The 16,635-nt window shown below is 36.1% G+C and overlaps 1 long non-coding RNA gene across 1 annotated transcript in view; it reads left to right on the top strand.

The window, feature by feature from the left end:
- The first annotated feature begins 11,458 nt into the window (after positions 1-11,458).
- LOC123613200 (uncharacterized) overlaps positions 11,459-16,635 on the top strand; it is a 124,264-nt gene continuing 119,087 nt past the window's right edge. Inside the window, exon 1 of the long non-coding RNA XR_006720541.2 lies at positions 11,459-11,592. This is a non-coding gene — a long non-coding RNA (uncharacterized LOC123613200). The remainder of the gene's footprint in view (positions 11,593-16,635) is intronic.

Below are 16,635 nucleotides of genomic sequence, written 5' to 3'. Positions count from 1 at the left end.
TTAGTGACCAACTTTGAAGAAATATGGGCTATTTTGTTTTTATTACTGAGATAAAAACAATGTGAGTAGAAATTCAAAAGCTGTAGGATTTTGCTCTTTTTGAGGGAACTGACAACAAATATTCCTGAATGAAATTGAAGTGTTTGCCCTGATTGTTGGCATATAAGAACATTCTCAAAATGAGTTTATTAGGACATTTCTCCTTTTGTGTAGTTCAGAAATATAGGCATAAAGGGCAGGGTCTCCCTTTCTCTAGATTCAAGATCTTCATATACCTCCATATTGGATGTAAGAGCAATCCTTGTTATCTGGGAATAGATCATCTGGATTTGGTTATCCAGGCTTGCCTATGGTTTCGTGTTATTATTGTAGGTTGAGAAATCTTCATATCTCTGTAATCTTTGATGCTTTTTCTTGTGTAGTAGAGTTATAACACGTACATTGGGGGCATTTGGAGATTGGCTCTACTAATTTTTAGTTATGTTACTTTGGACAAGTTATTTAACTATTGTCAGCTTCAGATTTTCACTATGAAATGGCTTTTAATAATACCCATTTTAGAAGGATTGATGTGAAGATTTGAGAATGCATGTACTGCATCTAATGTAGTGTCAAGTTTATAACACAGGAAACAAAGATAAACCATTATATTCATTATTAGGGAAGCTATATCTAGAAGATCATCATCAGTTTGGAAGAAAGGAATTTGATTCATTTGTTGGTTATTTGGTCAAACCTGAAAGGTATCAGATTCAGTTATAGTGAGAACTTCTGCAAACTTGGCTCCATATATTCTCATTTTCATTCATTTTTAGTTATTCATTCAACAAGCATTTGTTAAGTGCCAACTGTGTTTCAAGCACTATTCTAAATTCTAATAGAGTATGGTCAGCCCTCAGTATCCAGGAGGGATTGGATCCAGGGCCCCCCTCGGATACCAAAATCTACAGATATTCAAGTACCTCATATAAAATGGTGTAGTATTTGCATATAACCTAGGCATAGCCTCTCATATATTTTGTGATCCCTAGATTAGTTGTAATACCTAAAACAATGTAAATTTTATGTAAATGGTTGCTGATGTGTGGAAAATTCAAGTTTTGCTTTTTGGAACATTTTGGATTTTTTTTCCTGAATATTTTTGATCCAGGGCTGATTGAGAATGAGGATGCAGAACCCACAGATACAGACAGTTATAAAGATGACTGTATACAAAGATGACTAGAATAGAGTTTAGTCCAATTCTCCATGTGTTCCCAGTCCAGTGGGAGAGAGATTCAGAAAAAAACAAAACTACATAAAGTGCATTTGTGGAGATACGGATAACATACTATAAGAGCAAAAGAAGCAAGAATTGCATTCCTCTTAGAAAAGTCAGGGGAATTTCTGAGCAGAGGTGAAATTTGAATTGAATTTTAAAGAAGTTTGCCAGGCAGATAAGGTGGAGAACACTCCTGAAAAAGAGTCCAGCATACACAAAAGTAGGAAATGGAAGGAGTGTAGAGCATGGGAGAGGGACCACGTGTTGCTGAGGGTAATTGTTATCATATGGTGGGAGTAGTAGAAAATAAAGCTTAAAAAATACATAGAGACCCTGATACCATTCCATGGAAACAGAGGCAACCCTGGATGATGTTTAGCAGGAGTCAAATACCAGATTTGCATTTTACAAAGATCCATTGGCATTAGTGTTGAGGATGTATCTGATGGATGGGAAGCTGATGCAGAGAAACCAGTTGGAAGTTATAAGGATGTATTCCCTTGTAAAATCTATTCCTAATAATTTAATATTACAATGATTGTTAATCCAATTCAATTAACTTTAACACACTGCCACTGCATGCAACTGTCCATTAATGAAAACGACAGTCAATACCTTTCAAAGCCACTTGTGTGCCTTCCTCATCACATTCTCCCTCTTCCCCATTATCTAGAATTTTGCACACCTCTTCTTTTACTTTCCATAAAAACTTTGTAGTCTTATAAATTCTTTGTTTAAATTCTTCCCCCTGCCCCCATACCAACCTAAGATAGGATTAAGATTTGTAGTGTCTACCCTATGTCTGATTGACGTATATGAGAATATTCCCCAGTTGGTATTATAGCACAGAGTTGGTGAGGTGAAAGCACATTTTATGTTAGCACAGATTCAAAAATACTTGGAGCACTGGAATGCACATATGTTATCTTTGAATTCCTGCCAAATCATAAAAGAATGTAAAGAATATAAAAACTACACTACTATATAGAATGAGATATTGTCATCAAGATCTTACATTCTTTGGTGTCAGTCATTCATATTTTCTTTGAAACAATTTTACTGTATTAATTACTACTCAGAGTTTCTAAACACACTTTTCTAGGTCAATAATAACTATTTTCTAGGTCATCTTTGACATTTTACATAAAATAGTTTCTACAAAGCCCTTTAAATAGTGTCTAACAGAATAAGTACTCAACAAACATTAGCTCACAGTGTTGTTGCTGCTGTTGTTATTACTATTATCACCTCGGTTCCCCCAGTGATATCCTGCTATTCTATTGAAAGAAATGCAGTGGTGGGAGATGTCACTGTACAACTTGGGAAAATCTTGCTACATTAATGGTAAACCACTACTTTCAATATTTTTATATTTTTGCACATAGGTGGGAATTCAGTGAATTTATAATTAAATTTTTGTTCAACCTTTCTCTCTTTCCATTTCCATCAGTGTAGTCTTATTAGAGTATCCTTTTCATAATATTTAAAACATGGAAACAGCAGCTTATCAATATTTCTTTTCTTTCTGAGCCCACTGAGCCAGCCCTGACATACTTCCAGGTAGGGTCACATGACTGATTCTGGCCAATAAAAAGTGTCTCTTCTGGATGGAAGCAATGCAGAGCCTCTGCATGATTCTCCAGTCTCTATTCCTTCAGTAGTAATCATGGAAATTTTTTTCGTTGTTGAGAAAGTGGAGCAGCAAGATTGAAACACCTTAGGGTTACTTTGTTGCCACACAGAGTACAACACCCAGGAGGGTGACCTGAGCCAGGACACACTTTGCATAAACTAGAAATAAATTATAGGTGTTATAGGCCACTGATATTTTGACGTTGTTTGTTACCTAGTCTGTCTTGATTAGTAAAAAGTATTTTATGTGCAACTAATACTGGCATTCTTGTCTTAAAGAAAAAGAGCACATTACTCATCTTAATGGACTATCACTGTACTGAAAGGATGAAAACTTGGGAAATAAACATTTATTGCTGTTAGAGTTCACTTTGCTTTAGTATTCTAGTGGTTGTTTCCAGATAATACTGTCTAGCCAGAGCTTGAAGAGGAGTTTGTGGGGCTAGAGGTAGGGTTAGAAAGGTAAATTTTTTGGCATTTGCAATAGCACATGAACCTTAAGACAATTATAGTTTCCAAGCTTTGAGCCACCCTAGCTGACACTAAGTGAAGTAGAATAAGCAATCCCAATCAAAAATAAATATTATGTTGTTTTAAGCCACTACGTTTTGAGATGGTTTGTTATACAGCAATTAATAAGAACCAACAAGGAATTCAGTTCAGTTTACTTCAACTGGTATATATAGATTTCCTACTATGTGCCAGGCATTTTGGAAGATCATACAGATTCAAAAGTAAACAAGACATCGTTCCTGCCATTATGTAACTTACAGTTTAACACAATTGGGTATAAGAGTCATGATTTTCAAGGCTCTATTAAATAGGGGCAGTCTTAATACAAACCTTTGGGGGTCTTGACTATGGGCATGCACTTCTATGGCAGCAGGATCTTGCCTTAGGGACACACACAACAGTGGAGGCTAGTGACAGTGGTGAGAGGCTCTGTCTCAGGCTCTAAGTTGGTTTCTTGCGCATGCACAGAGGTCTCGATTGTCTGCTGGTGCAGATCCTAGGCTCAGGTGGGTCAGGCGGAGAGATCCACCAAGGACTCAGGTGGCTGGCATCTGTAAATGCAAATACCTGTGAGGGGAACCTGGTGAAATCTGCAGAGGATCCTTGGCAGCTGTGCTGGGTGGCATTGGTTTCTTCAGTGATGAGAGCGGCTGGGGTCCTCCAAAGAGCAGATCACTGTGAACCATGGTCACTCCCGCTACACGGCTGATCCTTATGGCTCATGCCCTTCTTCCGTGTTCTTAGCCGTCTCTATACATCTCAGCTTTGCTTGTCTCTGGTTAAGGTAAAACCAAAAGGCTAGGGAACCTGGTTGTTCCCTCACTCTCCCTTCCTCTTTTTAACTGGGGCGTCCCTTCTTGGCACTGAATAGTGCCAGCCCAGAGGATGGGATGATGCAGGAAAAATGGAGTAGTTCTTCCTTCCCTTCTCATCCAGTTGTTCTCAGGTTTTTTTTGTTTCACTGTGTTGCTGACATTTCTTAGGTGGACTCCTGAGCTCTTCCTGAACTATTCATGTTCATGGACCGCTGTCTACTTGATCTTTGTGGCCATGGAGGCTGGGTTCTCCTACTCTGCCATTTTGGTCCCTTTCCTTCTATTTTGAAATACTTTTATTTGACTTCAGGGATAGCATAGTGTCATATTTTCTACTTCACTGGCCTTTCCTTCCCACTTTCCTTTGTTTGCTTCCTCTATTCTACCTCTAGAATTGCAGGGACCTCAGGGCATGGCTCTGCTCACTTTTATCTTGTCTATCAATATAAACATTTTAGATGAGGTCTTCTAGTCTCAGAGCTGCAGTGAATCTCTAATTTATCTTCAGTGCCAACTTGACATTCTCACAGACGTGTCTCCAACACTCCGTAAGTCAAAACATGGCCAAAGCAAACTTTTCTTCACCTCTCCCCCAAAAAAGGTTCCTCTCCTATCCTTGCTTTTCTGAGTAAATGGACTCACATCTACTCATTCATCACCAAAAACCTTGGAATTATCTTTTCTATTCGTTCTGTTCCCATTTCTTCTACAAGTATGTCCTGCAAATTTTACTTCCAAAATTTATTCCAGATTTATCCAGTTCTTTCCATTGCCACTACCTCTTCTCTGGTTCAAGCGACCATTTTCTCTTGTTTAGTTAGGCTACTGCAACAATCAGATAACAAGCCTCTTGTTTAAACCCTGATTCTTTGATTCTCCCCACTGAAGCCTTAAAGAGCTTTTGAAATCCTACACTGTATACATATTTTCAGGCTTAAGAAACTCTAGGAGCTTCTAATGGAACTAAGCTTATTTTTGCCTTCCGACCTTTTCACTAACTCTTCCTTTTACTTGAAATGTTCTTCCCTCAGATTTTTATCACAGTTAGCTTCTTTGTGTCATTCAGATCTTTGCATAAATATCACATCTTCCGAGAGATCTTCTTAAATCCTCAATGAAAATTTGCACTATCACATTGCACTCTTAATTTTCTGCCAAATACTTATAACTACCTGAAAAGCTTCTTGGTTATTTGTTGATTTTCTCACTTTCAGTGGAAGCTCCATGATAACAATGACATTCTCTGCTTCTTTCCCCCTATATCTCAGAATCTATGTCTATTGCTATCACATAGCAGGCACATATTTTTTAATAAAGAAAAAAATTATTAAGCCTTGTATGTGGACATATACAGAAAATTTTAAAATAATTGAGGAAAAAATTTACCCTATCTGTATTAATAACCAATATCTGGGGAACCACATTCACAGTCTAAAAACTGATGGTGAAGAATAAAAAGTAGTCACTAAATTCTGTTTACTTAAGCAGCTGTGAAGTGGCAAGAAGCTAGAAAATAATGTGTTAAGAGAAGAGTTCATCAAGTAGAAGATTGGCAGAAAAAAAAATTCAATGTAGCCTAAATTTCCAAATTAAAGTTGAAGTTTACCAAAGAGCTGAACCTGTTATGTGAAGCATATAGACACATTTTATTAGCACCACTTATGAGTGAATCACAAATAGCAGTGAATGGAAAGGCAAGAAACTAACCACAAGGTCAACTGTTGTCACTGAAGACAAGTTCATAGGAATCCTGCTATACTGGAGTGGCAATAGAAAGTGATAGTGTGACATAAGGAGTACATTATATTCAGCTCAAGAAGAAAACAAGATGAGTAGAAAATATTATATAAATAGCAAACAGGTAGGTCACAATAGAAGGAAATAATCACCATTGTTGATATTCAGAATGATTAGTTTATAGAAGAAGATCTTTTCTGTCCAAATGGATGCAGCAGGCAATTAAACAAATATTTTCAGTAGTGCATTACAGAGACGAAGGAACATCTCACTGGTTAATTTGGCCAAATGTTCAATATATTTGGTGTCAGGTGCTCAGTGTCAGTTAGGCTCCCAAAATTTACAGTTCATCCATACAAAATACTTAGCTGAAAATTTAGGAGTTGGTTAAGAACTTGTTAATAAACATTTTTTTTGGTCTATGTATTCTCTTTGCTCTAAACCTGTTGGATTGTTGCATAAACAAAGTAGGATTTTGCTCTAAGTAACATGAACTCCTTTCCTTTTATACCCATCAGCTGAGATTTTTGATGACTGAGGTCTGCAATCCTACTTAACAATGTGGCCTTCTCTTGGAACATAAATTTCAATAGAACGGCCAGGAAAACAATATAAAACCAAAATTCATCAACACTCTTTAAATAAGTCCTCAATCTTCAATATGAATAAGTAGAACAATTCTTATAGCAATTCTTATGACTGTTGGGGCCTGATTAGCATTGCACAGGATGCAGTAGACAGAAGGGGTGTATGCACGCAGGGAACAGAGTTCAGAGAGTCTGAAGAGAGGAAAGGATTATACTTAATAATGGATATATTTTTGAACTCCTTAGGAATGTTTTGTTGCCTTGTGACTGCAGAGCACTGTGGGATTTTGCTACCCTGTGTTTCCCTGGGGTCTTATCATTAGATGGTTACCTAATTAGCACACAGCGCATTCTTGCCTATGTTCTATTTGCACTGCAGATGCTTTCATTTCATACATCATTCACAACCAGCAGCAATTACAAAGTGGTAAATGACCTTATGTGATAATTACACTAATAGATCTGTATTGTTTCATTTGGAGAAGACTGTTTGGAGAAATGAGGTGTCTGACGTGTACGAAGAGTGGTTGCAATTATGTTCTTTCTTTAAATCTGGAACATAAAGCAAGAAAAAAGAGAACTTTTGTCATAAAAGTTGTATAGTTGTATCATATACTCCATCTGATAAAATGCTTATGTAGAAATTTCTCTTTGGAATGAATATAAACTTCCTGCCAATATCTCAATGTTGTACTTTTTCTTGGACAAGCAATATTTGCATTTATCAAGCAGTACTGATATTTTAATAAGTCAGTAGTGTTCTGGACTGTTAAAATCAGGAAAAGAGGATGAATATTTTCCCTTAAAACTGCTTGAAAAACAGTCTTATTTTTCTAATAGTTGTAAAAATCTACAAATAAGCCATGATATTAATCTTGAAAATGGCTGCAAGCCAAACAGTAGCAATTTTTAAGGTAAATGTACATACATAAAGGATGGATGCTGATACAGAAAAAAAAGAGACAAAAATAGATGGTCAGTGTTGGTTTAGTCCCTCCCCTCCCTTTCTTCCATATAATGAGGCACCTTAGGAAGTTGTGTTGAGATTATTCCCAGAAAGGATTTGAACATGAGATAATCTAAAAATGTATAGCCAAGTATATATGTAGATTTTCTTTTTTAATTTAACAATATACCATTGTCTTTTTTCATAAATATTCCATTTATTCAAAATCATTCATGCAATCACATTTATTCCTTTATAATTAATACATTAAACACTGATTGAGTCTTCCACTGCAAGATTCTATTCTGTGTGTAATGCAAAGATTAAGTCTTACAAAGGCATTATAATAAGGACCAAGGGGGTGATATAATGTACCTATGTCTCTAAAAAGAATACAGAGAGTGCTAAGAGCCACAATAACAGCAAAAATACAGTATGTATTCTTCTTACACATGAAACAAAGTTTACTTAGAAAGTATTGAAAATGTTGAAGGTGTTTGATGGGACAATAAGCCTAGTCTATTTACTTAGCCAATGATTTATAAATATCTATCAATTACTTAATGCATAGCAAGCTCTGTGCTAAGAAATGGGGATAAGAATGTCTGTTTAGAGGTTTTTGAGTCAAATTCTTAATACTACTTGCAAGCTAGCAATGACTCTTTTATCTTCCTGTAACTACTTGAATTTCCACAATGTTTTTATAACAGAGAAAACTCAAAGTACGTGGAATTCAGTTTAGGACTCCGGAGTACATATTTTACGTGGGATCTTAGTTATTTATAAAGTAGAATTTTTACTTTAACGTACTATACACATTTCACTTCACTTTCATGTAATAGAAATTGAAAATATTACAACTAAGCCCAAGTGCTCCAAATTTATAGACCCAGGTTGCATCCTGAGTGAATTTCAGTAAATCTCCCCTAAATTATCCACTATTTAAAAGTTTAGCCTACAAACCCAGGGAAGAGTCTCTGCCATCACAATTTTTCAAGTATTTCATTGTACCAGGACATAACGGAATTTGTGCTGATTAGATCTCAATTTAAATATCCCATTGTCTTTAAATTTAGTCCTCAGAAATAATTTCTACCCTTACTTTCTGGATCTACTGCTGATGTATGCAAAAACACTTTATGGCTTAGTCTATAGATACATTAACTGTCATCACTGGTGACATTCACAAAATGTTGACTCAGTTTCAGTGTTCTTTGTACTGACCAGAAGCATAAAGGTGATTGAACACCACAGTGGTTTTTCTGTACCTTAACAATTGCCACATGAAAACAATAATTAAAATAATTAATGTGGTAGAATGAAGATTATACATTAGCTTTATAGTTAGAAAAAATCTGTTTTAGTCCTTGTACAGCTAATGCTTCATGAGATTTGAAATAATTAAACAAGAAAATTTTTTAGCTATGCTTGAATTGGTATTCTCCCAAAAGTTCCATCGTATCCGTGATCTGTTCACTGAGGATTGTACTTCATTGGCTTAGCTCTCACTCTGGAAGTCTGTCTAAAAGATTCAAGAATGTAAGATGGATCATAGATTTAACAACGGCTCTTTAGGAGGGAAAATAAAAGAGGAAAAGTGAGGAAGAAAGGAAGGAAGGGAGGAAAGAAGGAAAAGAAAGAAAGGAAGAAGAGAAGGGAAGAAAATAAAAGAAATAAAAGATGGCTTTTTAAAATAGATGCATTAATTGTAAATGTACTCCTATTTCAGGATTGTAAAAATGTGAAAAAATAAATATACGGTTTAACATGAAGGGATTAAAAATAACTTCCCTGGCTGTGGTCACACACTCGGGCCCCGTTGAGTACAGCTCTGACAATAACTACACCAGTGGCATTGGACAGTCATTTAATTTATTTGGACTTAGAGTTTCTTCACCTAAAGATGGTTGGGGTTGAGGTCACAGACCACAATTTTCTAACATGATTTGTAGCTTCAATGCATGATCTCATTCTATATTCATGGAGAAATAGATTTTCTTCCTTTTTGGAGCAAAATCTGGAACTGACATACATGGAACACCAAGAAATGTCAGGGGCCACCACTTAAATATTTTAGTTATCTAATGAAAAATGTTTAAGTGACTCCATGTAGCTTTTGCTTGTTTTCTTCACTGCCTGGTTTTGCTCCATGAGGTTTTCTGTTATATGTTTAATATGGTCACCGTTAAGGTCAGGTTTGTTTTTAGGCTGCCTGACAATTTTTTCCTCCCCCTCATCAATAGCTCTTCTCACAGACATTTTCTTCGAGTCTTTCTCATCTAGTCACCCAGTGCTTTGGTTGACCCTCACTCCTACAGGGTAGTTTTAAACTTTGCTTCTTTTGTAATCTCAGGGATTTTTTTTAGATGCTGTTTTGGTAACATCATGGGACTCACTTGTTTCTTCCCCAAACGAGGTGCCATCTGACAGAATCAAGAATTACATTATTTCACTCTTTTCTCATCATCACTATTGTTATTTTATTTTATTTTTTTTAAAAAAACCACACATTGTTCTTCTCTGCTCAAAGCTTGGCATTCTGAACTCTGAGTAATATTTCAAACAGGATGAAATGAGGTAGTGAGCCACACTGTGCCAAAATGAAATGCTTGCCTCTTCTAATCACTGCAGTTAAATAAGAAAGACTTTGTTGAATGTCTTATAAAGCATTCCTAAGTACACATTTTACATGTAGCTGAGTGAGGAAACAATTGGAGTACTGTGAGTTGCTTCACAGCATAAAGCTGAATAACACACTGAAACAGCTAAAAGGACCGCAGTTCTCTTTTAGAGAAGTTACATGCTGCTTTTCTTCATTAGAGTAGTCTTCTTGATATTCACATTTGGGGAAAATGAGAAACTTAATTTAGGCATTTCCCATTTGATACTCCTTGCCCCTGTCTTTTGTTTGATGATCATAATTGAGTAAATTGAATGTAGTAACTCAGAAGTCTGTTGGCCTTGCTATCATGCAAATACCCTTTCAGAAAGCCACCCTCCATTTTTAATGGCAGTTTTCCCCCTTTTGGTAGTGGGAGGGTGAGGCAGAGGAGCGAAGAAAGAAAATCACACTAAAGGCAATTCTTGGTAATCGAGCTTATTAGGTACCCAGTGGCTAGTTTCTGGTGCAGGAAGGAAACAGCAGAGGAATGAGTGGTAATTCACACATGGGCTTTAAAGTCAAACAAATAGTTTCAATGTCCTGCCTGCCTTCTGCTAGATTTGTGATCTGGAGCAAACTACACAACTACTGTGTGCTTCACATTCATCTCTAAAAGGAGATCATAATAAGTCTTCCTTCTCAAGATTGAGAACTTTATTTTATTTCATTGTAGCATTTGCAGAAGCCTATAAACATTTAATAATGGTTAATCTTTATTACTGAGGCTGCTGCTATTGTTGAATGGCCCTTTAAACATATGTCCAGAAATGACAAGAACCGATACACTGCTTCAACCATGTCCAATTATCAGGCAGATATTTCACTAAAAGAATTAGCTAGAAGGAAATGCATTACTTCATACGTTTGTTTCTTTACCTAGTATCTTCCCTTTTAAGTTGGATGATAAATTTTAAAGAACAAATGGTTTAGCAATACTTTTCTAGAAAAGATAAACTTATAAAATGAAACTTGAGCACTGTCTGAAAGAAGAACAATTCTTATAAAGGTTTACAAAAACATTGATTGGGACAAAATTTTGCTTTTAAAAAAATTATTTCAGTTTCTTCACTTGAGAGAATAATTCCAGTTATTTGTTGGCCTATGTTGAAATGTCATGAGTAGAATGGAACAGCATAATTTTTCTCCCCTGGGGTTCAAGAGTTTATTCCTTTTGATACAACAATAAATCAACTGACAAAATGGAATTTCTTTGCAATACATATGCGCCAAGTTAGGTTGCATGGAAAAGTTGAGCTTCTGTTTAAATATAGAAACTCTGGAGCATTTTATTGTAAAAGAATAGTGCTTGAAAGCTCCTTAAAGAGGTAACTGCAAGAGTAACTATATGAAGGAGATGCTATGATTAACAATAGCAGACCTTAAAGTCATTTCTGCAGCTTTGGAAATTGTTCCCCAAGTCAAACAGCAGTACATATTGGGTGAGTATAAAATAATACTGATTTAATTTATCTTTCTAACACTATTATTTTCTTAAAGTGGGCAAGATGGTAGGAGTTTTGTATGAATTAGCATAGTTTTATTTTGTTTTCAATGCAAATTGAATTTTTGAGTCTAAGGATCCAAGCTCAGTGTTACTATACCTTCATGTCATCACATGTTTGGAAAACCCCATAACCAGATCTGCCTCTTAAAGAGACAAAAGCCAACTTTGTAGTTATAGACAAGACACAAACGTTAAGCCAGCTCATATTTTCCTGTAGCTTCTCTTTCTAGTTAAGTCTGCAAACTAATTTGGATTAAACTAAAACAGACTTTTGCTCCAAGCATTTTGGAAGTTTAAAGAGTTTGGCTAATTTTGGTTGTCTTTTCAAAATATTTCTTATATGGCTTCATGTCTGCATCCTGGAAGGGGACCAATATGTGCTTAAATCTTGTAAGAAGTTGCTCTTTTCTTCTTCCCAGGCTTCTGAAAGGCAGCAAATGCACGGAAGTTCTAAGGATTTCTGTCCGCTTTCATCAAATGAGATGTTGGACAAAATTCACTGCCAGTAGGATCCAAAGTCATTGGGGAGGAAATGTAGAATATGTGTTGTAAATAGGCTATTATTTTTCTGATATTCTAAAACTTAGAAAGTACTAAAATCATTTTTTATGGAAAGTCAGAAAGAGCAGAAAAGTACGCTTTAAGTCCTTTCTTATCTTTTTTTCTTTTTCTTTCATATTCGCTATGACTTTATTTCTTCCCAGTTGAACCTGAAAGCAGGTTATTTTAATTTCTCGTTTAGATTCTGTGCTATCATTGGTAAATGGGACTACATAAGAAATCTACTCTTATAAAAATCTTTGCCACTGATGCCACATACAAATACCGTATGGACTAGCTTTCAGAGCCAAAGCAGGAAAAATCGCCAAAGGGTAAAAATAGTTCTTGATATGATGATATGCTGCTAAAAGCCACATGGTGTTTGGGTGCAGCATTTCACAGTCAAACAATCATAATTTCATGCCTAAAATGTGCATGTTATTTCAGGAAAATACAAAATCTGAGCATTGCACATTTGCTACAGAATGACCAGTGAGTGTTGCTATAATGATTTGTTTTTCTTTTACAAATGAATATTTCTTGCTGAGCCTTTTCATGCCATATTGCCTGGGGGTGCAATGGGAGTAAGTACAAGCTGAGGTGAGAGTAGGAGGGAGTACTGAGTATATGTGGGCTTTTCTGCTAAATTCCTGTAATTCCGCAAACTAGGTAGGGTGTTAAAAAAGACTCTTCTTTTCTTTGTCCTCTGGAATGTTAGGTAGTATAGTCTTCATCTGAGAAGAACTGAGCTTTGTGGGTCTTCTACCTGGTGGTAGGGGACAACTTTTAGGAAGGAGGGTTTATATTCTGTCCCTAAAAGTCCTAGAGTTCCCATGCAGTCTTTAATAAATATTTATGGTAGGAAAACTGTCCCTCCCTTAAAGTTGTAATGGATTTGAGAGTGTTCATTTGGTCTGAGGCCATGGTCATTGCAGTGTAGGTACAAGAACATAACGACAGTTCCACTAAATACTCTTAATTTATTAGTTAAGCTATAAGGTGCTACATACTCAGACTGTAGGTTAGAAGGATGGTGGGTTACAAGGAGGAACTGATGGGTACAAAAATTGGAAACCAAAAGGAAAATTAATTTGGGTGTGTTTTTGTTTTGTTTCATTTTGTTTTGGTAACAAAAAGTTGCTTACTCAAAGAGAAAATGAAGCCCTGAAATTATTAAATACATGTTAGGGGCTTATGGTATCTAACAAACTAGAAAAATACTTAAAAGCCTGGAGATTTAAAAAAAAAAAAAAAAAGGTTGAAAGGTTGTGATACTCACAATGATAGGTAATTAATTCAAAAATCAACCAGGGTAAATGAAAAAGGATCCAATTCTTTACTGTAATAATAATTGACAGCTTTATAAAAAGCTGTGTGTCAAGCACTTTAAGAAAGTTAATTCATTTAATTTTCTACGGAAAACCTAATTATGACACCCATTTTACACATGAGGAAACTGAGGAAGAGAGAAGTTAAGCTATTGTAAGCAGACCTCTGGAATCCTGGCCAGTTGGTAAGCTGGATAGCTCTGGGAACTGAGGCTGAAGGAGCAGGGATATAACCTGTCAGTATGAAGTCAACATGGAACTAGAATTAGTGAAAAAAAAAATTGACTAAGTATTGGATTAATAGAAGAAGACTACATGAAAAGGACATTATAATAAAAACTATTTAATATAATTGAGTGATGTTACACTGTACACTTGTACACTCAGCTCAATATTTTCTAGCCTGGCAACAATGTATTTTAGAGCTGGAGAGGACCATAAAGGTCATCTAGTCCAGTGAAATTCAACTTTTTTTTTTAAAGAAACTCACCTGAAGAATGACACTCACATGCAGGGCACATCCCCAAGATGCAGATGCTGAGGGATAGGGAGATTAACTGAAGGTTTCACACTTAATTGATGGTAGAGTGAAGGATCTGACTCAGCTGTTCTAATTCTTAGTTCAAATGACTGAATGTATGTATGGTGAGGAATAGAAGAAGACAATGTCTCCAAGATCATGCTGCTAAAATGGATACTAGGCATATTTACTGACTACTATTTCTCTAGTATCCTAATCATGCGCAGTGCATATATAATTCCAATCTTCATGCTCAGGAGGCTGAAAGTGTTGTCAAGAGAATGCCTCACTCTAACATCCTGCTGCAGGAGCATAACTGAATGGTGACTCCAGCCATGGTCCTTCTGGATTTTCCACCATTGGAGCAGAGTCCATATTTCCCATTGGCTACTTAAAGCCAATGACTGAGCACAGTAGGAGTATAAGGCAGGTCCATTCTTGAGAGACCTGGCATTCCTTAACTGGGCAGCTCTGGTTGGAGGTGTCCCCACTGGCCAGGCTGAAACTATCCTAGAACTATGTTACAGCCTTGAGACTCTCGCTAATCAATCTTCCTTCCTGCATGCTCTCTTCTTCAAGGGCTCATGTCTGAAAGCTCTGCCCACCTTCTGTGCTCCCTCCCCTTTCTCCTTTATAGGTATTTTCCCCAAGAAATCTCTGCTTGCACACTTAATTTTGTACTGGTATCTGCTCCTCTGAAAATGCAAACTGATGATTAGGAATGAATAAGAGATAAAAACTGGAGACATTATCATGCAAATGGCATTTTCCAGAAATGTGGCTTCTAGGAAGAAGCAATCATTAAATGGGTAGAGCAGGCTCTCTGAGAAGTCAGAAAGGGTAGAATCTAGAAGACAGCAGGAAAGTAGTCTTATAAAAAGGATAACATTTATTTTTAAATAAAGGAGGAGGTAAAGGGGATAAAGATGCAATGGTTTTGCAGGTTTAGTGGCAGGATCTTAAGGCAATCTTCACTTTCTGGCTTCTTTGTAATCTGTGAATTAGGAGGTTAAGTCTCCCTTGAGAGCAAAGGGCATGGTCAGGGGTTTGAGGAAGAAAGTCTGAAACAGACACTGCTGTCCCTGCAATGTAGAGCTTTGGAGAGAGAGTAAACTAAGGAAACACAGGTGGACTTCGGGGCAGGTCAAGGGCCAAGGTGAATTTGGTTGACTGCTTTTATCTTTTTAGAAGAACTCAGTAATTTTTTTTTTTTTTATAGGTTGAGTAAAGTCTGAGTTGAATTTTAATTTCCCTGTATTCAGATGATGCTTCTAACTACATCCATCCCTGTCACTCTTCTCTACTGTTTGGGTAACTTCAGTGAAAGTGTTTCTGAGATTTTGAATTACAGTGGCAGTTGTTTCAAGATCCCTGTTTCCTTAAGGACCCTGACAGAGTGTTTCAGTACTAGAGACACTCCTTGCCTTTAGTGTGAATGGTGATACCTGACTTCTAGTTCTTAACTAATAAAAGTCTAAATGCTGAAATGACAAAAAGATTATCCTTAACCTCTTCTCACCTCTCCTTTGCATACCTCTTCTGAGGCATTTCAAGTCTTCCTGATGGATCACTTATGTAGCACCCACCCTCTGATCACATCACTTATAAATAATGGAAAACCCAAGGGGAACCTGTGAGGAGTGTTATTTCGCCTTATTTGTACCTTGAAAATACATAGTCATGCCTGTAATTATAGCTTCATAGCACATCACAGTTGTAATTTTGGACAAAGGAATGGAGAAAAGAAGTGAATGTCTGAAGAATCCTATAGCAAGGAAGAGCAATCATTAACAAACTGATGATGAAAACCAGACATAACTGTATGACTTTTTCCTTGAGATACAAATAAAAGGATGATATGATTAGTGGTGATATTGACATTGGATATTGCTCTGTTACACACAGAAAAAGTGACTATCAGTTTCTTCATTTTATTTGTCAAATCACATTGCCAAAATTATTGATAGGTTGGCATGTAACTAGAGAATTTGGGTGCAAATGTATTTCTTACTATTAATCATATGTATCAATGGCTGAAAATTCCATCACCTTGAAGGCACAATCAAATATGAACAAAAAGGCTTTGACCTGGCCGTACCATGAAAAAGAGAATGGATAAGTTGTTCCAAAATTAAATAACACACAGAAAATGATATCAATTAGATCAGTCGATCCTTAAACATGTTTGTTACATTCCAAGAAATACGAGTTAACACTATCACGCATTAATGAAGTTTTAATAACCACAAGTAAGTAATCTTTCTATATTTTTCTCCTTTTTTGTATGACAAACATTTATTGCTACCATATTCATGAAAGCCTCCTATAGACTGTAAGGGATTTAAGATAACATAAACTCATACTTTCTTCTTTGGAAAAAAATGTGTATTTGCAAGTACACTGAGGATTTAAGACTCATTATTACATAGTATATGAGATCCTCATAAAAATGTTATAGAAAAATGTATTGTTATTCTTTTCATGAACAACATATTTTCTTGGTCTCACCTTTCCTTGAAAATGAAGAAGACACCTTTACTATTTTCAAGTTCTAACAAAGGAGGTACACATCTTTCATAATTTTTAATTT

The sequence above is a fragment of the Camelus bactrianus genome, chromosome 5 (genome assembly GCF_048773025.1).
Source record: "Camelus bactrianus isolate YW-2024 breed Bactrian camel chromosome 5, ASM4877302v1, whole genome shotgun sequence".
Lineage (NCBI taxonomy): Eukaryota > Metazoa > Chordata > Mammalia > Artiodactyla > Camelidae > Camelus > Camelus bactrianus.
The sequence above is the reverse complement of the archived record's forward strand: the minus strand, read 5'-3'. Positions and strand labels throughout refer to the sequence as shown.